The following is a 19,843-nucleotide window of genomic DNA, read 5'->3' as shown; positions in this document are numbered from 1 at the left end:
TAAAGGCCTTCCTTCTAAGAGACTTAAAAGAGAGTCCAAGCAATTGGGCAAGGTTTGAGTTGTTTCTTTCGTCTACGACCACACCACAGGGAACGTACCGGTTCTCGTCCGATCACCGAAGTCAAGTCCTGTTGGGCGGCGTCAGTACCTGGCTGGGTGACCACCTGGGAATACGCCGTGTTGTAGACTTTTGGACCCATTTTGGGACTGGACTCTTCAGAGAAGATTTCCATACGCCTCCACATCATTGATCCCTCTGTTTTCAAAATGTTGTCTTTTTTTTTTGAATTATTTTTCCAGCAAGTTGACAGCATATTAGAAGATTTTCTTGTTTGATTACAGCACTGCAACACTGAGCAGCACACTGGAGGCAATCTCTTGAATGTGGCTTTGATGACTGACCATTGGAGAATCGCCCTTTTGTGATTTGAAGTCTTAGCTGGCTTTGGAATCTCTGGGTTAAGTAGCCGAGACGTAATTGGAAATTCATGACAACAGCAATTAAAGGCCTTCCTTCTAAGAGACTTAAAAGAGAGTCCAAGCAATTGGGCAAGGTTTGAGTTGTTTCTTTCGTCTACGACCACACCACAGGGAACGTACCGGTTCTCGTCCGATCACCGAAGTCAAGTCCTGTTGGGCGGCGTCAGTACCTGGCTGGGTGACCACCTGGGAATACGCCGTGTTGTAGACTTTTGGACCCATTTTGGGACTGGACTCTTCAGAGAAGATTTCCATACGCCTCCACATCATTGATCCCTCTGTTTTCAAAATGTTGTCTTTTTTTTTTTGAATTATTTTTCCAGCAAGTTGACAGCATATTAGAAGATTTTCTTGTTTGATTACAGCACTGCAACACTGAGCAGCACACTGGAGGCAATCTCTTGAATGTGGCTTTGATGACTGACCATTGGAGAATCGCCCTTTTGTGATTTGAAGTCTTAGCTGGCTTTGGAATCTCTGGGTTAAGTAGCCGAGACGTAATTGGAAATTCATGACAACAGCAATTAAAGGCCTTCCTTCTAAGAGACTTAAAAGAGAGTCCAAGCAATTGGGCAAGGTTTGAGTTGTTTCTTTCGTCTACGACCACACCACAGGGAACGTACCGGTTCTCGTCCGATCACCGAAGTCAAGTCCTGTTGGGCGGCGTCAGTACCTGGCTGGGTGACCACCTGGGAATACGCCGTGTTGTAGACTTTTGGACCCATTTTGGGACTGGACTCTTCAGAGAAGATTTCCATACGCCTCCACATCATTGATCCCTCTGTTTTCAAAATGTTGTCTTTTTTTTTTTGAATTATTTTTCCAGCAAGTTGACAGCATATTAGAAGATTTTCTTGTTTGATTACAGCACTGCAACACTGAGCAGCACACTGGAGGCAATCTCTTGAATGTGGCTTTGATGACTGACCATTGGAGAATCGCCCTTTTGTGATTTGAAGTCTTAGCTGGCTTTGGAATCTCTGGGTTAAGTAGCCGAGACGTAATTGGAAATTCATGACAACAGCAATTAAAGGCCTTCCTTCTAAGAGACTTAAAAGAGAGTCCAAGCAATTGGGCAAGGTTTGAGTTGTTTCTTTCGTCTACGACCACACCACAGGGAACGTACCGGTTCTCGTCCGATCACCGAAGTCAAGTCCTGTTGGGCGGCGTCAGTACCTGGCTGGGTGACCACCTGGGAATACGCCGTGTTGTAGACTTTTGGACCCATTTTGGGACTGGACTCTTCAGAGAAGATTTCCATACGCCTCCACATCATTGATCCCTCTGTTTTCAAAATGTTGTCTTTTTTTTTTTGAATTATTTTTCCAGCAAGTTGACAGCATATTAGAAGATTTTCTTGTTTGATTACAGCACTGCAACACTGAGCAGCACACTGGAGGCAATCTCTTGAATGTGGCTTTGATGACTGACCATTGGAGAATCGCCCTTTTGTGATTTGAAGTCTTAGCTGGCTTTGGAATCTCTGGGTTAAGTAGCCGAGACGTAATTGGAAATTCATGACAACAGCAATTAAAGGCCTTCCTTCTAAGAGACTTAAAAGAGAGTCCAAGCAATTGGGCAAGGTTTGAGTTGTTTCTTTCGTCTACGACCACACCACAGGGAACGTACCGGTTCTCGTCCGATCACCGAAGTCAAGTCCTGTTGGGCGGCGTCAGTACCTGGCTGGGTGACCACCTGGGAATACGCCGTGTTGTAGACTTTTGGACCCATTTTGGGAGACTCTTCAGAGAAGATTTCCATACGCCTCCACATCATTGATCCCTCTGTTTTCAAAATGTTGTCTTTTTTTTTTTGGAATTATTTTTCCAGCAAGTTGACAGCATATTAGAAGATTTTCTTGTTTGATTACAGCACTGCAACACTGAGCAGCACACTGGAGGCAATCTCTTGAATGTGGCTTTGATGACTGACCATTGGAGAATCGCCCTTTTGTGATTTGAAGTCTTAGCTGGCTTTGGAATCTCTGGGTTAAGTAGCCGAGACGTAATTGGAAATTCATCACAACAGCAATTAAAGGCCTTCCTTCTAAGAGACTTAAAAGAGAGTCCAAGCAATTGGGCAAGGTTTGAGTTGTTTCTTTCGTCTACGACCACACCACAGGGAACGTACCGGTTCTCGTCCGATCACCGAAGTCAAGTCCTGTTGGGCGGCGTCAGTACCTGGCTGGGTGACCACCTGGGAATACGCCGTGTTGTAGACTTTTGGACCCATTTTGGGACTGGACTCTTCAGAGAAGATTTCCATACGCCTCCACATCATTGATCCCTCTGTTTTCAAAATGTTGTCTTTTTTTTTTTGGAATTATTTTTCCAGCAAGTTGACAGCATATTAGAAGATTTTCTTGTTTGATTACAGCACTGCAACACTGAGCAGCACACTGGAGGCAATCTCTTGAATGTGGCTTTGATGACTGACCATTGGAGAATCGCCCTTTTGTGATTTGAAGTCTTAGCTGGCTTTGGAATCTCTGGGTTAAGTAGCCGAGACGTAATTGGAAATTCATCACAACAGCAATTAAAGGCCTTCCTTCTAAGAGACTTAAAAGAGAGTCCAAGCAATTGGAGCAAGGTTTGAGTTGTTTCTTTCGTCTACGACCACACCACAGGGAACGTACCGGTTCTCGTCCGATCACCGAAGTCAAGTCCTGTTGGGCGGCGTCAGTACCTGGCTGGGTGACCACCTGGGAATACGCCGTGTTGTAGACTTTTGGACCCATTTTGGGACTGGACTCTTCAGAGAAGATTTCCATACGCCTCCACATCATTGATCCCTCTGTTTTCAAAATGTTGTCTTTTTTTTTTTGGAATTATTTTTCCAGCAAGTTGACAGCATATTAGAAGATTTTCTTGTTTGATTACAGCACTGCAACACTGAGCAGCACACTGGAGGCAATCTCTTGAATGTGGCTTTGATGACTGACCATTGGAGAATCGCCCTTTTGTGATTTGAAGTCTTAGCTGGCTTTGGAATCTCTGGGTTAAGTAGCCGAGACGTAATTGGAAATTCATCACAACAGCAATTAAAGGCCTTCCTTCTAAGAGACTTAAAAGAGAGTCCAAGCAATTGGGCAAGGTTTGAGTTGTTTCTTTCGTCTACGACCACACCACAGGGAACGTACCGGTTCTCGTCCGATCACCGAAGTCAAGTCCTGTTGGGCGGCGTCAGTACCTGGCTGGGTGACCACCTGGGAATACGCCGTGTTGTAGACTTTTGGACCCATTTTGGGACTGGACTCTTCAGAGAAGATTTCCATACGCCTCCACATCATTGATCCCTCTGTTTTCAAAATGTTGTCTTTTTTTTTTTGGAATTATTTTTCCAGCAAGTTGACAGCATATTAGAAGATTTTCTTGTTTGATTACAGCACTGCAACACTGAGCAGCACACTGGAGGCAATCTCTTGAATGTGGCTTTGATGACTGACCATTGGAGAATCGCCCTTTTGTGATTTGAAGTCTTAGCTGGCTTTGGAATCTCTGGGTTAAGTAGCCGAGACGTAATTGGAAATTCATCACAACAGCAATTAAAGGCCTTCCTTCTAAGAGACTTAAAAGAGAGTCCAAGCAATTGGGCAAGGTTTGAGTTGTTTCTTTCGTCTACGACCACACCACAGGGAACGTACCGGTTCTCGTCCGATCACCGAAGTCAAGTCCTGTTGGGCGGCGTCAGTACCTGGCTGGGTGACCACCTGGGAATACGCCGTGTTGTAGACTTTTGGACCCATTTTGGGACTGGACTCTTCAGAGAAGATTTCCATACGCCTCCACATCATTGATCCCTCTGTTTTCAAAATGTTGTCTTTTTTTTTTTGGAATTATTTTTCCAGCAAGTTGACAGCATATTAGAAGATTTTCTTGTTTGATTACAGCACTGCAACACTGAGCAGCACACTGGAGGCAATCTCTTGAATGTGGCTTTGATGACTGACCATTGGAGAATCGCCCTTTTGTGATTTGAAGTCTTAGCTGGCTTTGGAATCTCTGGGTTAAGTAGCCGAGACGTAATTGGAAATTCATCACAACAGCAATTAAAGGCCTTCCTTCTAAGAGACTTAAAAGAGAGTCCAAGCAATTGGGCAAGGTTTGAGTTGTTTCTTTCGTCTACGACCACACCACAGGGAACGTACCGGTTCTCGTCCGATCACCGAAGTCAAGTCCTGTTGGGCGGCGTCAGTACCTGGCTGGGTGACCACCTGGGAATACGCCGTGTTGTAGACTTTTGGACCCATTTTGGGACTGGACTCTTCAGAGAAGATTTCCATACGCCTCCACATCATTGATCCCTCTGTTTTCAAAATGTTGTCTTTTTTTTTTTGGAATTATTTTTCCAGCAAGTTGACAGCATATTAGAAGATTTTCTTGTTTGATTACAGCACTGCAACACTGAGCAGCACACTGGAGGCAATCTCTTGAATGTGGCTTTGATGACTGACCATTGGAGAATCGCCCTTTTGTGATTTGAAGTCTTAGCTGGCTTTGGAATCTCTGGGTTAAGTAGCCGAGACGTAATTGGAAATTCATCACAACAGCAATTAAAGGCCTTCCTTCTAAGAGACTTAAAAGAGAGTCCAAGCAATTGGGCAAGGTTTGAGTTGTTTCTTTCGTCTACGACCACACCACAGGGAACGTACCGGTTCTCGTCCGATCACCGAAGTCAAGTCCTGTTGGGCGGCGTCAGTACCTGGCTGGGTGACCACCTGGGAATACGCCGTGTTGTAGACTTTTGGACCCATTTTGGGACTGGACTCTTCAGAGAAGATTTCCATACGCCTCCACATCATTGATCCCTCTGTTTTCAAAATGTTGTCTTTTTTTTTTTGGAATTATTTTTCCAGCAAGTTGACAGCATATTAGAAGATTTTCTTGTTTGATTACAGCACTGCAACACTGAGCAGCACACTGGAGGCAATCTCTTGAATGTGGCTTTGATGACTGACCATTGGAGAATCGCCCTTTTGTGATTTGAAGTCTTAGCTGGCTTTGGAATCTCTGGGTTAAGTAGCCGAGACGTAATTGGAAATTCATCACAACAGCAATTAAAGGCCTTCCTTCTAAGAGACTTAAAAGAGAGTCCAAGCAATTGGGCAAGGTTTGAGTTGTTTCTTTCGTCTACGACCACACCACAGGGAACGTACCGGTTCTCGTCCGATCACCGAAGTCAAGTCCTGTTGGGCGGCGTCAGTACCTGGCTGGGTGACCACCTGGGAATACGCCGTGTTGTAGACTTTTGGACCCATTTTGGGACTGGACTCTTCAGAGAAGATTTCCATACGCCTCCACATCATTGATCCCTCTGTTTTCAAAATGTTGTCTTTTTTTTTTTGGAATTATTTTTCCAGCAAGTTGACAGCATATTAGAAGATTTTCTTGTTTGATTACAGCACTGCAACACTGAGCAGCACACTGGAGGCAATCTCTTGAATGTGGCTTTGATGACTGACCATTGGAGAATCGCCCTTTTGTGATTTGAAGTCTTAGCTGGCTTTGGAATCTCTGGGTTAAGTAGCCGAGACGTAATTGGAAATTCATCACAACAGCAATTAAAGGCCTTCCTTCTAAGAGACTTAAAAGAGAGTCCAAGCAATTGGGCAAGGTTTGAGTTGTTTCTTTCGTCTACGACCACACCACAGGGAACGTACCGGTTCTCGTCCGATCACCGAAGTCAAGTCCTGTTGGGCGGCGTCAGTACCTGGCTGGGTGACCACCTGGGAATACGCCGTGTTGTAGACTTTTGGACCCATTTTGGGACTGGACTCTTCAGAGAAGATTTCCATACGCCTCCACATCATTGATCCCTCTGTTTTCAAAATGTTGTCTTTTTTTTTTTGGAATTATTTTTCCAGCAAGTTGACAGCATATTAGAAGATTTTCTTGTTTGATTACAGCACTGCAACACTGAGCAGCACACTGGAGGCAATCTCTTGAATGTGGCTTTGATGACTGACCATTGGAGAATCGCCCTTTTGTGATTTGAAGTCTTAGCTGGCTTTGGAATCTCTGGGTTAAGTAGCCGAGACGTAATTGGAAATTCATCACAACAGCAATTAAAGGCCTTCCTTCTAAGAGACTTAAAAGAGAGTCCAAGCAATTGGGCAAGGTTTGAGTTGTTTCTTTCGTCTACGACCACACCACAGGGAACGTACCGGTTCTCGTCCGATCACCGAAGTCAAGTCCTGTTGGGCGGCGTCAGTACCTGGCTGGGTGACCACCTGGGAATACGCCGTGTTGTAGACTTTTGGACCCATTTTGGGACTGGACTCTTCAGAGAAGATTTCCATACGCCTCCACATCATTGATCCCTCTGTTTTCAAAATGTTGTCTTTTTTTTTTTGGAATTATTTTTCCAGCAAGTTGACAGCATATTAGAAGATTTTCTTGTTTGATTACAGCACTGCAACACTGAGCAGCACACTGGAGGCAATCTCTTGAATGTGGCTTTGATGACTGACCATTGGAGAATCGCCCTTTTGTGATTTGAAGTCTTAGCTGGCTTTGGAATCTCTGGGTTAAGTAGCCGAGACGTAATTGGAAATTCATCACAACAGCAATTAAAGGCCTTCCTTCTAAGAGACTTAAAAGAGAGTCCAAGCAATTGGGCAAGGTTTGAGTTGTTTCTTTCGTCTACGACCACACCACAGGGAACGTACCGGTTCTCGTCCGATCACCGAAGTCAAGTCCTGTTGGGCGGCGTCAGTACCTGGCTGGGTGACCACCTGGGAATACGCCGTGTTGTAGACTTTTGGACCCATTTTGGGACTGGACTCTTCAGAGAAGATTTCCATACGCCTCCACATCATTGATCCCTCTGTTTTCAAAATGTTGTCTTTTTTTTTTTGGAATTATTTTTCCAGCAAGTTGACAGCATATTAGAAGATTTTCTTGTTTGATTACAGCACTGCAACACTGAGCAGCACACTGGAGGCAATCTCTTGAATGTGGCTTTGATGACTGACCATTGGAGAATCGCCCTTTTGTGATTTGAAGTCTTAGCTGGCTTTGGAATCTCTGGGTTAAGTAGCCGAGACGTAATTGGAAATTCATCACAACAGCAATTAAAGGCCTTCCTTCTAAGAGACTTAAAAGAGAGTCCAAGCAATTGGGCAAGGTTTGAGTTGTTTCTTTCGTCTACGACCACACCACAGGGAACGTACCGGTTCTCGTCCGATCACCGAAGTCAAGTCCTGTTGGGCGGCGTCAGTACCTGGCTGGGTGACCACCTGGGAATACGCCGTGTTGTAGACTTTTGGACCCATTTTGGGACTGGACTCTTCAGAGAAGATTTCCATACGCCTCCACATCATTGATCCCTCTGTTTTCAAAATGTTGTCTTTTTTTTTTTGGAATTATTTTTCCAGCAAGTTGACAGCATATTAGAAGATTTTCTTGTTTGATTACAGCACTGCAACACTGAGCAGCACACTGGAGGCAATCTCTTGAATGTGGCTTTGATGACTGACCATTGGAGAATCGCCCTTTTGTGATTTGAAGTCTTAGCTGGCTTTGGAATCTCTGGGTTAAGTAGCCGAGACGTAATTGGAAATTCATCACAACAGCAATTAAAGGCCTTCCTTCTAAGAGACTTAAAAGAGAGTCCAAGCAATTGGGCAAGGTTTGAGTTGTTTCTTTCGTCTACGACCACACCACAGGGAACGTACCGGTTCTCGTCCGATCACCGAAGTCAAGTCCTGTTGGGCGGCGTCAGTACCTGGCTGGGTGACCACCTGGGAATACGCCGTGTTGTAGACTTTTGGACCCATTTTGGGACTGGACTCTTCAGAGAAGATTTCCATACGCCTCCACATCATTGATCCCTCTGTTTTCAAAATGTTGTCTTTTTTTTTTTGGAATTATTTTTCCAGCAAGTTGACAGCATATTAGAAGATTTTCTTGTTTGATTACAGCACTGCAACACTGAGCAGCACACTGGAGGCAATCTCTTGAATGTGGCTTTGATGACTGACCATTGGAGAATCGCCCTTTTGTGATTTGAAGTCTTAGCTGGCTTTGGAATCTCTGGGTTAAGTAGCCGAGACGTAATTGGAAATTCATCACAACAGCAATTAAAGGCCTTCCTTCTAAGAGACTTAAAAGAGAGTCCAAGCAATTGGGCAAGGTTTGAGTTGTTTCTTTCGTCTACGACCACACCACAGGGAACGTACCGGTTCTCGTCCGATCACCGAAGTCAAGTCCTGTTGGGCGGCGTCAGTACCTGGCTGGGTGACCACCTGGGAATACGCCGTGTTGTAGACTTTTGGACCCATTTTGGGACTGGACTCTTCAGAGAAGATTTCCATACGCCTCCACATCATTGATCCCTCTGTTTTCAAAATGTTGTCTTTTTTTTTTTGGAATTATTTTTCCAGCAAGTTGACAGCATATTAGAAGATTTTCTTGTTTGATTACAGCACTGCAACACTGAGCAGCACACTGGAGGCAATCTCTTGAATGTGGCTTTGATGACTGACCATTGGAGAATCGCCCTTTTGTGATTTGAAGTCTTAGCTGGCTTTGGAATCTCTGGGTTAAGTAGCCGAGACGTAATTGGAAATTCATCACAACAGCAATTAAAGGCCTTCCTTCTAAGAGACTTAAAAGAGAGTCCAAGCAATTGGGCAAGGTTTGAGTTGTTTCTTTCGTCTACGACCACACCACAGGGAACGTACCGGTTCTCGTCCGATCACCGAAGTCAAGTCCTGTTGGGCGGCGTCAGTACCTGGCTGGGTGACCACCTGGGAATACGCCGTGTTGTAGACTTTTGGACCCATTTTGGGACTGGACTCTTCAGAGAAGATTTCCATACGCCTCCACATCATTGATCCCTCTGTTTTCAAAATGTTGTCTTTTTTTTTTTGGAATTATTTTTCCAGCAAGTTGACAGCATATTAGAAGATTTTCTTGTTTGATTACAGCACTGCAACACTGAGCAGCACACTGGAGGCAATCTCTTGAATGTGGCTTTGATGACTGACCATTGGAGAATCGCCCTTTTGTGATTTGAAGTCTTAGCTGGCTTTGGAATCTCTGGGTTAAGTAGCCGAGACGTAATTGGAAATTCATCACAACAGCAATTAAAGGCCTTCCTTCTAAGAGACTTAAAAGAGAGTCCAAGCAATTGGGCAAGGTTTGAGTTGTTTCTTTCGTCTACGACCACACCACAGGGAACGTACCGGTTCTCGTCCGATCACCGAAGTCAAGTCCTGTTGGGCGGCGTCAGTACCTGGCTGGGTGACCACCTGGGAATACGCCGTGTTGTAGACTTTTGGACCCATTTTGGGACTGGACTCTTCAGAGAAGATTTCCATACGCCTCCACATCATTGATCCCTCTGTTTTCAAAATGTTGTCTTTTTTTTTTTGGAATTATTTTTCCAGCAAGTTGACAGCATATTAGAAGATTTTCTTGTTTGATTACAGCACTGCAACACTGAGCAGCACACTGGAGGCAATCTCTTGAATGTGGCTTTGATGACTGACCATTGGAGAATCGCCCTTTTGTGATTTGAAGTCTTAGCTGGCTTTGGAATCTCTGGGTTAAGTAGCCGAGACGTAATTGGAAATTCATCACAACAGCAATTAAAGGCCTTCCTTCTAAGAGACTTAAAAGAGAGTCCAAGCAATTGGGCAAGGTTTGAGTTGTTTCTTTCGTCTACGACCACACCACAGGGAACGTACCGGTTCTCGTCCGATCACCGAAGTCAAGTCCTGTTGGGCGGCGTCAGTACCTGGCTGGGTGACCACCTGGGAATACGCCGTGTTGTAGACTTTTGGACCCATTTTGGGACTGGACTCTTCAGAGAAGATTTCCATACGCCTCCACATCATTGATCCCTCTGTTTTCAAAATGTTGTCTTTTTTTTTTTGGAATTATTTTTCCAGCAAGTTGACAGCATATTAGAAGATTTTCTTGTTTGATTACAGCACTGCAACACTGAGCAGCACACTGGAGGCAATCTCTTGAATGTGGCTTTGATGACTGACCATTGGAGAATCGCCCTTTTGTGATTTGAAGTCTTAGCTGGCTTTGGAATCTCTGGGTTAAGTAGCCGAGACGTAATTGGAAATTCATCACAACAGCAATTAAAGGCCTTCCTTCTAAGAGACTTAAAAGAGAGTCCAAGCAATTGGGCAAGGTTTGAGTTGTTTCTTTCGTCTACGACCACACCACAGGGAACGTACCGGTTCTCGTCCGATCACCGAAGTCAAGTCCTGTTGGGCGGCGTCAGTACCTGGCTGGGTGACCACCTGGGAATACGCCGTGTTGTAGACTTTTGGACCCATTTTGGGACTGGACTCTTCAGAGAAGATTTCCATACGCCTCCACATCATTGATCCCTCTGTTTTCAAAATGTTGTCTTTTTTTTTTTGGAATTATTTTTCCAGCAAGTTGACAGCATATTAGAAGATTTTCTTGTTTGATTACAGCACTGCAACACTGAGCAGCACACTGGAGGCAATCTCTTGAATGTGGCTTTGATGACTGACCATTGGAGAATCGCCCTTTTGTGATTTGAAGTCTTAGCTGGCTTTGGAATCTCTGGGTTAAGTAGCCGAGACGTAATTGGAAATTCATCACAACAGCAATTAAAGGCCTTCCTTCTAAGAGACTTAAAAGAGAGTCCAAGCAATTGGGCAAGGTTTGAGTTGTTTCTTTCGTCTACGACCACACCACAGGGAACGTACCGGTTCTCGTCCGATCACCGAAGTCAAGTCCTGTTGGGCGGCGTCAGTACCTGGCTGGGTGACCACCTGGGAATACGCCGTGTTGTAGACTTTTGGACCCATTTTGGGACTGGACTCTTCAGAGAAGATTTCCATACGCCTCCACATCATTGATCCCTCTGTTTTCAAAATGTTGTCTTTTTTTTTTTGGAATTATTTTTCCAGCAAGTTGACAGCATATTAGAAGATTTTCTTGTTTGATTACAGCACTGCAACACTGAGCAGCACACTGGAGGCAATCTCTTGAATGTGGCTTTGATGACTGACCATTGGAGAATCGCCCTTTTGTGATTTGAAGTCTTAGCTGGCTTTGGAATCTCTGGGTTAAGTAGCCGAGACGTAATTGGAAATTCATCACAACAGCAATTAAAGGCCTTCCTTCTAAGAGACTTAAAAGAGAGTCCAAGCAATTGGGCAAGGTTTGAGTTGTTTCTTTCGTCTACGACCACACCACAGGGAACGTACCGGTTCTCGTCCGATCACCGAAGTCAAGTCCTGTTGGGCGGCGTCAGTACCTGGCTGGGTGACCACCTGGGAATACGCCGTGTTGTAGACTTTTGGACCCATTTTGGGACTGGACTCTTCAGAGAAGATTTCCATACGCCTCCACATCATTGATCCCTCTGTTTTCAAAATGTTGTCTTTTTTTTTTTGGAATTATTTTTCCAGCAAGTTGACAGCATATTAGAAGATTTTCTTGTTTGATTACAGCACTGCAACACTGAGCAGCACACTGGAGGCAATCTCTTGAATGTGGCTTTGATGACTGACCATTGGAGAATCGCCCTTTTGTGATTTGAAGTCTTAGCTGGCTTTGGAATCTCTGGGTTAAGTAGCCGAGACGTAATTGGAAATTCATCACAACAGCAATTAAAGGCCTTCCTTCTAAGAGACTTAAAAGAGAGTCCAAGCAATTGGGCAAGGTTTGAGTTGTTTCTTTCGTCTACGACCACACCACAGGGAACGTACCGGTTCTCGTCCGATCACCGAAGTCAAGTCCTGTTGGGCGGCGTCAGTACCTGGCTGGGTGACCACCTGGGAATACGCCGTGTTGTAGACTTTTGGACCCATTTTGGGACTGGACTCTTCAGAGAAGATTTCCATACGCCTCCACATCATTGATCCCTCTGTTTTCAAAATGTTGTCTTTTTTTTTTTGGAATTATTTTTCCAGCAAGTTGACAGCATATTAGAAGATTTTCTTGTTTGATTACAGCACTGCAACACTGAGCAGCACACTGGAGGCAATCTCTTGAATGTGGCTTTGATGACTGACCATTGGAGAATCGCCCTTTTGTGATTTGAAGTCTTAGCTGGCTTTGGAATCTCTGGGTTAAGTAGCCGAGACGTAATTGGAAATTCATCACAACAGCAATTAAAGGCCTTCCTTCTAAGAGACTTAAAAGAGAGTCCAAGCAATTGGGCAAGGTTTGAGTTGTTTCTTTCGTCTACGACCACACCACAGGGAACGTACCGGTTCTCGTCCGATCACCGAAGTCAAGTCCTGTTGGGCGGCGTCAGTACCTGGCTGGGTGACCACCTGGGAATACGCCGTGTTGTAGACTTTTGGACCCATTTTGGGACTGGACTCTTCAGAGAAGATTTCCATACGCCTCCACATCATTGATCCCTCTGTTTTCAAAATGTTGTCTTTTTTTTTTTGGAATTATTTTTCCAGCAAGTTGACAGCATATTAGAAGATTTTCTTGTTTGATTACAGCACTGCAACACTGAGCAGCACACTGGAGGCAATCTCTTGAATGTGGCTTTGATGACTGACCATTGGAGAATCGCCCTTTTGTGATTTGAAGTCTTAGCTGGCTTTGGAATCTCTGGGTTAAGTAGCCGAGACGTAATTGGAAATTCATCACAACAGCAATTAAAGGCCTTCCTTCTAAGAGACTTAAAAGAGAGTCCAAGCAATTGGGCAAGGTTTGAGTTGTTTCTTTCGTCTACGACCACACCACAGGGAACGTACCGGTTCTCGTCCGATCACCGAAGTCAAGTCCTGTTGGGGCGGCGTCAGTACCTGGCTGGGTGACCACCTGGGAATACGCCGTGTTGTAGACTTTTGGACCCATTTTGGGACTGGACTCTTCAGAGAAGATTTCCATACGCCTCCACATCATTGATCCCTCTGTTTTCAAAATGTTGTCTTTTTTTTTTTTGGAATTATTTTTCCAGCAAGTTGACAGCATATTAGAAGATTTTCTTGTTTGATTACAGCACTGCAACACTGAGCAGCACACTGGAGGCAATCTCTTGAATGTGGCTTTGATGACTGACCATTGGAGAATCGCCCTTTTGTGATTTGAAGTCTTAGCTGGCTTTGGAATCTCTGGGTTAAGTAGCCGAGACGTAATTGGAAATTCATCACAACAGCAATTAAAGGCCTTCCTTCTAAGAGACTTAAAAGAGAGTCCAAGCAATTGGGCAAGGTTTGAGTTGTTTCTTTCGTCTACGACCACACCACAGGGAACGTACCGGTTCTCGTCCGATCACCGAAGTCAAGTCCTGTTGGGCGGCGTCAGTACCTGGCTGGGTGACCACCTGGGAATACGCCGTGTTGTAGACTTTTGGACCCATTTTGGGACTGGACTCTTCAGAGAAGATTTCCATACGCCTCCACATCATTGATCCCTCTGTTTTCAAAATGTTGTCTTTTTTTTTTTGGAATTATTTTTCCAGCAAGTTGACAGCATATTAGAAGATTTTCTTGTTTGATTACAGCACTGCAACACTGAGCAGCACACTGGAGGCAATCTCTTGAATGTGGCTTTGATGACTGACCATTGGAGAATCGCCCTTTTGTGATTTGAAGTCTTAGCTGGCTTTGGAATCTCTGGGTTAAGTAGCCGAGACGTAATTGGAAATTCATCACAACAGCAATTAAAGGCCTTCCTTCTAAGAGACTTAAAAGAGAGTCCAAGCAATTGGGCAAGGTTTGAGTTGTTTCTTTCGTCTACGACCACACCACAGGGAACGTACCGGTTCTCGTCCGATCACCGAAGTCAAGTCCTGTTGGGCGGCGTCAGTACCTGGCTGGGTGACCACCTGGGAATACGCCGTGTTGTAGACTTTTGGACCCATTTTGGGACTGGACTCTTCAGAGAAGATTTCCATACGCCTCCACATCATTGATCCCTCTGTTTTCAAAATGTTGTCTTTTTTTTTTTGGAATTATTTTTCCAGCAAGTTGACAGCATATTAGAAGATTTTCTTGTTTGATTACAGCACTGCAACACTGAGCAGCACACTGGAGGCAATCTCTTGAATGTGGCTTTGATGACTGACCATTGGAGAATCGCCCTTTTGTGATTTGAAGTCTTAGCTGGCTTTGGAATCTCTGGGTTAAGTAGCCGAGACGTAATTGGAAATTCATCACAACAGCAATTAAAGGCCTTCCTTCTAAGAGACTTAAAAGAGAGTCCAAGCAATTGGGCAAGGTTTGAGTTGTTTCTTTCGTCTACGACCACACCACAGGGAACGTACCGGTTCTCGTCCGATCACCGAAGTCAAGTCCTGTTGGGCGGCGTCAGTACCTGGCTGGGTGACCACCTGGGAATACGCCGTGTTGTAGACTTTTGGACCCATTTTGGGACTGGACTCTTCAGAGAAGATTTCCATACGCCTCCACATCATTGATCCCTCTGTTTTCAAAATGTTGTCTTTTTTTTTTTGGAATTATTTTTCCAGCAAGTTGACAGCATATTAGAAGATTTTCTTGTTTGATTACAGCACTGCAACACTGAGCAGCACACTGGAGGCAATCTCTTGAATGTGGCTTTGATGACTGACCATTGGAGAATCGCCCTTTTGTGATTTGAAGTCTTAGCTGGCTTTGGAATCTCTGGGTTAAGTAGCCGAGACGTAATTGGAAATTCATCACAACAGCAATTAAAGGCCTTCCTTCTAAGAGACTTAAAAGAGAGTCCAAGCAATTGGGCAAGGTTTGAGTTGTTTCTTTCGTCTACGACCACACCACAGGGAACGTACCGGTTCTCGTCCGATCACCGAAGTCAAGTCCTGTTGGGCGGCGTCAGTACCTGGCTGGGTGACCACCTGGGAATACGCCGTGTTGTAGACTTTTGGACCCATTTTGGGACTGGACTCTTCAGAGAAGATTTCCATACGCCTCCACATCATTGATCCCTCTGTTTTCAAAATGTTGTCTTTTTTTTTTTGGAATTATTTTTCCAGCAAGTTGACAGCATATTAGAAGATTTTCTTGTTTGATTACAGCACTGCAACACTGAGCAGCACACTGGAGGCAATCTCTTGAATGTGGCTTTGATGACTGACCATTGGAGAATCGCCCTTTTGTGATTTGAAGTCTTAGCTGGCTTTGGAATCTCTGGGTTAAGTAGCCGAGACGTAATTGGAAATTCATCACAACAGCAATTAAAGGCCTTCCTTCTAAGAGACTTAAAAGAGAGTCCAAGCAATTGGGCAAGGTTTGAGTTGTTTCTTTCGTCTACGACCACACCACAGGGAACGTACCGGTTCTCGTCCGATCACCGAAGTCAAGTCCTGTTGGGCGGCGTCAGTACCTGGCTGGGTGACCACCTGGGAATACGCCGTGTTGTAGACTTTTGGACCCATTTTGGGACTGGACTCTTCAGAGAAGATTTCCATACGCCTCCACATCATTGATCCCTCTGTTTTCAAAATGTTGTCTTTTTTTTTTGGAATTATTTTTCCAGCAAGTTGACAGCATATTAGAAGATTTTCTTGTTTGATTACAGCACTGCAACACTGAGCAGCACACTGGAGGCAATCTCTTGAATGTGGCTTTGATGACTGACCATTGGAGAATCGCCCTTTTGTGATTTGAAGTCTTAGCTGGCTTTGGAATCTCTGGGTTAAGTAGCCGAGACGTAATTGGAAATTCATCACAACAGCAATTAAAGGCCTTCCTTCTAAGAGACTTAAAAGAGAGTCCAAGCAATTGGGCAAGGTTTGAGTTGTTTCTTTCGTCTACGACCACACCACAGGGAACGTACCGGTTCTCGTCCGATCACCGAAGTCAAGTCCTGTTGGGCGGCGTCAGTACCTGGCTGGGTGACCACCTGGGAATACGCCGTGTTGTAGACTTTTGGACCCATTTTGGACTGGACTCTTCAGAGAAGATTTCCATACGCCTCCACATCATTGATCCCTCTGTTTTCAAAATGTTGTCTTTTTTTTTTTGGAATTATTTTTCCAGCAAGTTGACAGCATATTAGAAGATTTTCTTGTTTGATTACAGCACTGCAACACTGAGCAGCACACTGGAGGCAATCTCTTGAATGTGGCTTTGATGACTGACCATTGGAGAATCGCCCTTTTGTGATTTGAAGTCTTAGCTGGCTTTGGAATCTCTGGGTTAAGTAGCCGAGACGTAATTGGAAATTCATCACAACAGCAATTAAAGGCCTTCCTTCTAAGAGACTTAAAAGAGAGTCCAAGCAATTGGGCAAGGTTTGAGTTGTTTCTTTCGTCTACGACCACACCACAGGGAACGTACCGGTTCTCGTCCGATCACCGAAGTCAAGTCCTGTTGGGCGGCGTCAGTACCTGCTGGGTGACCACCTGGGAATACGCCGTGTTGTAGACTTTTGGACCCATTTTGGGACTGGACTCTTCAGAGAAGATTTCCATACGCCTCCACATCATTGATCCCTCTGTTTTCAAAATGTTGTCTTTTTTTTTTTGGAATTATTTTTCCAGCAAGTTGACAGCATATTAGAAGATTTTCTTGTTTGATTACAGCACTGCAACACTGAGCAGCACACTGGAGGCAATCTCTTGAATGTGGCTTTGATGACTGACCATTGGAGAATCGCCCTTTTGTGATTTGAAGTCTTAGCTGGCTTTGGAATCTCTGGGTTAAGTAGCCGAGACGTAATTGGAAATTCATCACAACAGCAATTAAAGGCCTTCCTTCTAAGAGACTTAAAAGAGAGTCCAAGCAATTGGGCAAGGTTTGAGTTGTTTCTTTCGTCTACGACCACACCACAGGGAACGTACCGGTTCTCGTCCGATCACCGAAGTCAAGTCCTGTTGGGCGGCGTCAGTACCTGGCTGGGTGACCACCTGGGAATACGCCGTGTTGTAGACTTTTGGACCCATTTTGGGACTGGACTCTTCAGAGAAGATTTCCATACGCCTCCACATCATTGATCCCTCTGTTTTCAAAATGTTGTCTTTTTTTTTTTGGAATTATTTTTTCCAGCAAGTTGACAGCATATTAGAAGATTTTCTTGTTTGATTACAGCACTGCAACACTGAGCAGCACACTGGAGGCAATCTCTTGAATGTGGCTTTGATGACTGACCATTGGAGAATCGCCCTTTTGTGATTTGAAGTCTTAGCTGGCTTTGGAATCTCTGGGTTAAGTAGCCGAGACGTAATTGGAAATTCATCACAACAGCAATTAAAGGCCTTCCTTCTAAGAGACTTAAAAGAGAGTCCAAGCAATTGGGCAAGGTTTGAGTTGTTTCTTTCGTCTACGACCACACCACAGGGAACGTACCGGTTCTCGTCCGATCACCGAAGTCAAGTCCTGTTGGGCGGCGTCAGTACCTGGCTGGGTGACCACCTGGGAATACGCCGTGTTGTAGACTTTTGGACCCATTTTGGGACTGGACTCTTCAGAGAAGATTTCCATACGCCTCCACATCATTGATCCCTCTGTTTTCAAAATGTTGTCTTTTTTTTTTTGGAATTATTTTTCCAGCAAGTTGACAGCATATTAGAAGATTTTCTTGTTTGATTACAGCACTGCAACACTGAGCAGCACACTGGAGGCAATCTCTTGAATGTGGCTTTGATGACTGACCATTGGAGAATCGCCCTTTTGTGATTTGAAGTCTTAGCTGGCTTTGGAATCTCTGGGTTAAGTAGCCGAGACGTAATTGGAAATTCATCACAACAGCAATTAAAGGCCTTCCTTCTAAGAGACTTAAAAGAGAGTCCAAGCAATTGGGCAAGGTTTGAGTTGTTTCTTTCGTCTACGACCACACCACAGGGAACGTACCGGTTCTCGTCCGATCACCGAAGTCAAGTCCTGTTGGGCGGCGTCAGTACCTGGCTGGGTGACCACCTGGGAATACGCCGTGTTGTAGACTTTTGGACCCATTTTGGGACTGGACTCTTCAGAGAAGATTTCCATACGCCTCCACATCATTGATCCCTCTGTTTTCAAAATGTTGTCTTTTTTTTTTTTGGAATTATTTTTCCAGCAAGTTGACAGCATATTAGAAGATTTTCTTGTTTGATTACAGCACTGCAACACTGAGCAGCACACTGGAGGCAATCTCTTGAATGTGGCTTTGATGACTGACCATTGGAGAATCGCCCTTTTGTGATTTGAAGTCTTAGCTGGCTTTGGAATCTCTGGGTTAAGTAGCCGAGACGTAATTGGAAATTCATCACAACAGCAATTAAAGGCCTTCCTTCTAAGAGACTTAAAAGAGAGTCCAAGCAATTGGGCAAGGTTTGAGTTGTTTCTTTCGTCTACGACCACACCACAGGGAACGTACCGGTTCTCGTCCGATCACCGAAGTCAAGTCCTGTTGGGCGGCGTCAGTACCTGGCTGGGTGACCACCTGGGAATACGCCGTGTTGTAGACTTTTGGACCCATTTTGGGACTGGACTCTTCAGAGAAGATTTCCATACGCCTCCACATCATTGATCCCTCTGTTTTCAAAATGTTGTCTTTTTTTTTTTGGAATTATTTTTCCAGCAAGTTGACAGCATATTAGAAGATTTTCTTGTTTGATTACAGCACTGCAACACTGAGCAGCACACTGGAGGCAATCTCTTGAATGTGGCTTTGATGACTGACCATTGGAGAATCGCCCTTTTGTGATTTGAAGTCTTAGCTGGCTTTGGAATCTCTGGGTTAAGTAGCCGAGACGTAATTGGAAATTCATCACAACAGCAATTAAAGGCCTTCCTTCTAAGAGACTTAAAAGAGAGTCCAAGCAATTGGGCAAGGTTTGAGTTGTTTCTTTCGTCTACGACCACACCACAGGGAACGTACCGGTTCTCGTCCGATCACCGAAGTCAAGTCCTGTTGGGCGGCGTCAGTACCTGGCTGGGTGACCACCTGGGAATACGCCGTGTTGTAGACTTTTGGACCCATTTTGGGACTGGACTCTTCAGAGAAGATTTCCATACGCCTCCACATCATTGATCCCTCTGTTTTCAAAATGTTGTCTTTTTTTTTTTGGAATTATTTTTCCAGCAAGTTGACAGCATATTAGAAGATTTTCTTGTTTGATTACAGCACTGCAACACTGAGCAGCACACTGGAGGCAATCTCTTGAATGTGGCTTTGATGACTGACCATTGGAGAATCGCCCTTTTGTGATTTGAAGTCTTAGCTGGCTTTGGAATCTCTGGGTTAAGTAGCCGAGACGTAATTGGAAATTCATCACAACAGCAATTAAAGGCCTTCCTTCTAAGAGACTTAAAAGAGAGTCCAAGCAATTGGGCAAGGTTTGAGTTGTTTCTTTCGTCTACGACCACACCACAGGGAACGTACCGGTTCTCGTCCGATCACCGAAGTCAAGTCCTGTTGGGCGGCGTCAGTACCTGGCTGGGTGACCACCTGGGAATACGCCGTGTTGTAGACTTTTG

At 44.7% G+C, this 19,843-nt stretch overlaps 40 non-coding genes across 40 annotated transcripts; all 40 read left to right on the top strand.

Annotated features, from left to right (window-relative positions):
- Positions 1–70: 70 nt before the first annotated feature.
- On the top strand, positions 71–189 carry LOC145475810 (5S ribosomal RNA). Its single transcript, XR_014046604.1, has one exon. It is a non-coding gene; the product is annotated as a 5S ribosomal RNA (ribosomal RNA).
- A 383-nt stretch (positions 190–572) lies between these two features.
- LOC145475809 (5S ribosomal RNA) lies at positions 573–691 on the top strand. The gene has a single exon (XR_014046603.1). It is a non-coding gene; the product is annotated as a 5S ribosomal RNA (ribosomal RNA).
- Positions 692–1,075: 384 nt separating this feature from the next.
- On the top strand, positions 1,076–1,194 carry LOC145475808 (5S ribosomal RNA). Its single transcript, XR_014046602.1, has one exon. It is a non-coding gene; the product is annotated as a 5S ribosomal RNA (ribosomal RNA).
- A 384-nt stretch (positions 1,195–1,578) lies between these two features.
- Positions 1,579–1,697, top strand: LOC145475805 (5S ribosomal RNA). The gene has a single exon (XR_014046600.1). It is a non-coding gene; the product is annotated as a 5S ribosomal RNA (ribosomal RNA).
- Positions 1,698–2,081: 384 nt separating this feature from the next.
- LOC145475804 (5S ribosomal RNA) lies at positions 2,082–2,200 on the top strand. Its single transcript, XR_014046599.1, has one exon. It is a non-coding gene; the product is annotated as a 5S ribosomal RNA (ribosomal RNA).
- A 382-nt stretch (positions 2,201–2,582) lies between these two features.
- LOC145475803 (5S ribosomal RNA) lies at positions 2,583–2,701 on the top strand. Its single transcript, XR_014046598.1, has one exon. It is a non-coding gene; the product is annotated as a 5S ribosomal RNA (ribosomal RNA).
- A 386-nt stretch (positions 2,702–3,087) lies between these two features.
- On the top strand, positions 3,088–3,206 carry LOC145475802 (5S ribosomal RNA). The gene has a single exon (XR_014046597.1). It is a non-coding gene; the product is annotated as a 5S ribosomal RNA (ribosomal RNA).
- A 385-nt stretch (positions 3,207–3,591) lies between these two features.
- Positions 3,592–3,710, top strand: LOC145475801 (5S ribosomal RNA). The gene has a single exon (XR_014046596.1). It is a non-coding gene; the product is annotated as a 5S ribosomal RNA (ribosomal RNA).
- Positions 3,711–4,095: 385 nt separating this feature from the next.
- Positions 4,096–4,214, top strand: LOC145475800 (5S ribosomal RNA). The gene has a single exon (XR_014046595.1). It is a non-coding gene; the product is annotated as a 5S ribosomal RNA (ribosomal RNA).
- A 385-nt stretch (positions 4,215–4,599) lies between these two features.
- Positions 4,600–4,718, top strand: LOC145475799 (5S ribosomal RNA). Its single transcript, XR_014046593.1, has one exon. It is a non-coding gene; the product is annotated as a 5S ribosomal RNA (ribosomal RNA).
- Positions 4,719–5,103: 385 nt separating this feature from the next.
- On the top strand, positions 5,104–5,222 carry LOC145475798 (5S ribosomal RNA). Its single transcript, XR_014046592.1, has one exon. It is a non-coding gene; the product is annotated as a 5S ribosomal RNA (ribosomal RNA).
- Positions 5,223–5,607: 385 nt separating this feature from the next.
- Positions 5,608–5,726, top strand: LOC145475797 (5S ribosomal RNA). Its single transcript, XR_014046591.1, has one exon. It is a non-coding gene; the product is annotated as a 5S ribosomal RNA (ribosomal RNA).
- Positions 5,727–6,111: 385 nt separating this feature from the next.
- On the top strand, positions 6,112–6,230 carry LOC145475796 (5S ribosomal RNA). The gene has a single exon (XR_014046590.1). It is a non-coding gene; the product is annotated as a 5S ribosomal RNA (ribosomal RNA).
- Positions 6,231–6,615: 385 nt separating this feature from the next.
- Positions 6,616–6,734, top strand: LOC145475793 (5S ribosomal RNA). Its single transcript, XR_014046588.1, has one exon. It is a non-coding gene; the product is annotated as a 5S ribosomal RNA (ribosomal RNA).
- A 385-nt stretch (positions 6,735–7,119) lies between these two features.
- LOC145475792 (5S ribosomal RNA) lies at positions 7,120–7,238 on the top strand. The gene has a single exon (XR_014046587.1). It is a non-coding gene; the product is annotated as a 5S ribosomal RNA (ribosomal RNA).
- A 385-nt stretch (positions 7,239–7,623) lies between these two features.
- Positions 7,624–7,742, top strand: LOC145475791 (5S ribosomal RNA). The gene has a single exon (XR_014046586.1). It is a non-coding gene; the product is annotated as a 5S ribosomal RNA (ribosomal RNA).
- Positions 7,743–8,127: 385 nt separating this feature from the next.
- LOC145475790 (5S ribosomal RNA) lies at positions 8,128–8,246 on the top strand. The gene has a single exon (XR_014046585.1). It is a non-coding gene; the product is annotated as a 5S ribosomal RNA (ribosomal RNA).
- A 385-nt stretch (positions 8,247–8,631) lies between these two features.
- LOC145475789 (5S ribosomal RNA) lies at positions 8,632–8,750 on the top strand. The gene has a single exon (XR_014046584.1). It is a non-coding gene; the product is annotated as a 5S ribosomal RNA (ribosomal RNA).
- Positions 8,751–9,135: 385 nt separating this feature from the next.
- LOC145475788 (5S ribosomal RNA) lies at positions 9,136–9,254 on the top strand. The gene has a single exon (XR_014046583.1). It is a non-coding gene; the product is annotated as a 5S ribosomal RNA (ribosomal RNA).
- A 385-nt stretch (positions 9,255–9,639) lies between these two features.
- LOC145475787 (5S ribosomal RNA) lies at positions 9,640–9,758 on the top strand. Its single transcript, XR_014046582.1, has one exon. It is a non-coding gene; the product is annotated as a 5S ribosomal RNA (ribosomal RNA).
- A 385-nt stretch (positions 9,759–10,143) lies between these two features.
- LOC145475786 (5S ribosomal RNA) lies at positions 10,144–10,262 on the top strand. Its single transcript, XR_014046581.1, has one exon. It is a non-coding gene; the product is annotated as a 5S ribosomal RNA (ribosomal RNA).
- A 385-nt stretch (positions 10,263–10,647) lies between these two features.
- LOC145475785 (5S ribosomal RNA) lies at positions 10,648–10,766 on the top strand. The gene has a single exon (XR_014046580.1). It is a non-coding gene; the product is annotated as a 5S ribosomal RNA (ribosomal RNA).
- Positions 10,767–11,151: 385 nt separating this feature from the next.
- On the top strand, positions 11,152–11,270 carry LOC145475784 (5S ribosomal RNA). Its single transcript, XR_014046579.1, has one exon. It is a non-coding gene; the product is annotated as a 5S ribosomal RNA (ribosomal RNA).
- Positions 11,271–11,655: 385 nt separating this feature from the next.
- Positions 11,656–11,774, top strand: LOC145475782 (5S ribosomal RNA). Its single transcript, XR_014046576.1, has one exon. It is a non-coding gene; the product is annotated as a 5S ribosomal RNA (ribosomal RNA).
- A 385-nt stretch (positions 11,775–12,159) lies between these two features.
- On the top strand, positions 12,160–12,278 carry LOC145475781 (5S ribosomal RNA). The gene has a single exon (XR_014046575.1). It is a non-coding gene; the product is annotated as a 5S ribosomal RNA (ribosomal RNA).
- Positions 12,279–12,663: 385 nt separating this feature from the next.
- On the top strand, positions 12,664–12,782 carry LOC145475780 (5S ribosomal RNA). Its single transcript, XR_014046574.1, has one exon. It is a non-coding gene; the product is annotated as a 5S ribosomal RNA (ribosomal RNA).
- Positions 12,783–13,167: 385 nt separating this feature from the next.
- LOC145475768 (5S ribosomal RNA) lies at positions 13,168–13,287 on the top strand. The gene has a single exon (XR_014046565.1). It is a non-coding gene; the product is annotated as a 5S ribosomal RNA (ribosomal RNA).
- A 386-nt stretch (positions 13,288–13,673) lies between these two features.
- Positions 13,674–13,792, top strand: LOC145475778 (5S ribosomal RNA). The gene has a single exon (XR_014046573.1). It is a non-coding gene; the product is annotated as a 5S ribosomal RNA (ribosomal RNA).
- A 385-nt stretch (positions 13,793–14,177) lies between these two features.
- LOC145475777 (5S ribosomal RNA) lies at positions 14,178–14,296 on the top strand. The gene has a single exon (XR_014046572.1). It is a non-coding gene; the product is annotated as a 5S ribosomal RNA (ribosomal RNA).
- Positions 14,297–14,681: 385 nt separating this feature from the next.
- On the top strand, positions 14,682–14,800 carry LOC145475776 (5S ribosomal RNA). The gene has a single exon (XR_014046571.1). It is a non-coding gene; the product is annotated as a 5S ribosomal RNA (ribosomal RNA).
- A 385-nt stretch (positions 14,801–15,185) lies between these two features.
- Positions 15,186–15,304, top strand: LOC145475775 (5S ribosomal RNA). The gene has a single exon (XR_014046570.1). It is a non-coding gene; the product is annotated as a 5S ribosomal RNA (ribosomal RNA).
- A 385-nt stretch (positions 15,305–15,689) lies between these two features.
- Positions 15,690–15,808, top strand: LOC145475774 (5S ribosomal RNA). Its single transcript, XR_014046569.1, has one exon. It is a non-coding gene; the product is annotated as a 5S ribosomal RNA (ribosomal RNA).
- A 384-nt stretch (positions 15,809–16,192) lies between these two features.
- On the top strand, positions 16,193–16,311 carry LOC145475773 (5S ribosomal RNA). The gene has a single exon (XR_014046568.1). It is a non-coding gene; the product is annotated as a 5S ribosomal RNA (ribosomal RNA).
- Positions 16,312–16,695: 384 nt separating this feature from the next.
- LOC145475769 (5S ribosomal RNA) lies at positions 16,696–16,813 on the top strand. The gene has a single exon (XR_014046566.1). It is a non-coding gene; the product is annotated as a 5S ribosomal RNA (ribosomal RNA).
- Positions 16,814–17,198: 385 nt separating this feature from the next.
- Positions 17,199–17,317, top strand: LOC145475766 (5S ribosomal RNA). Its single transcript, XR_014046563.1, has one exon. It is a non-coding gene; the product is annotated as a 5S ribosomal RNA (ribosomal RNA).
- Positions 17,318–17,703: 386 nt separating this feature from the next.
- Positions 17,704–17,822, top strand: LOC145475819 (5S ribosomal RNA). The gene has a single exon (XR_014046612.1). It is a non-coding gene; the product is annotated as a 5S ribosomal RNA (ribosomal RNA).
- Positions 17,823–18,207: 385 nt separating this feature from the next.
- Positions 18,208–18,326, top strand: LOC145475807 (5S ribosomal RNA). Its single transcript, XR_014046601.1, has one exon. It is a non-coding gene; the product is annotated as a 5S ribosomal RNA (ribosomal RNA).
- Positions 18,327–18,712: 386 nt separating this feature from the next.
- On the top strand, positions 18,713–18,831 carry LOC145475794 (5S ribosomal RNA). The gene has a single exon (XR_014046589.1). It is a non-coding gene; the product is annotated as a 5S ribosomal RNA (ribosomal RNA).
- A 385-nt stretch (positions 18,832–19,216) lies between these two features.
- On the top strand, positions 19,217–19,335 carry LOC145475783 (5S ribosomal RNA). The gene has a single exon (XR_014046577.1). It is a non-coding gene; the product is annotated as a 5S ribosomal RNA (ribosomal RNA).
- A 385-nt stretch (positions 19,336–19,720) lies between these two features.
- LOC145475759 (5S ribosomal RNA) lies at positions 19,721–19,839 on the top strand. The gene has a single exon (XR_014046557.1). It is a non-coding gene; the product is annotated as a 5S ribosomal RNA (ribosomal RNA).
- Positions 19,840–19,843: the final 4 nt, after the last annotated feature.

Source organism: Orbicella franksi, unplaced genomic scaffold (assembly GCF_964199315.1).
Source record: "Orbicella franksi unplaced genomic scaffold, jaOrbFran1.1 SCAFFOLD_297, whole genome shotgun sequence".
NCBI classification, from domain to species: Eukaryota; Metazoa; Cnidaria; class Anthozoa; order Scleractinia; family Merulinidae; genus Orbicella; species Orbicella franksi.
This window is presented reverse-complemented; position numbering and strand designations above follow the sequence as displayed.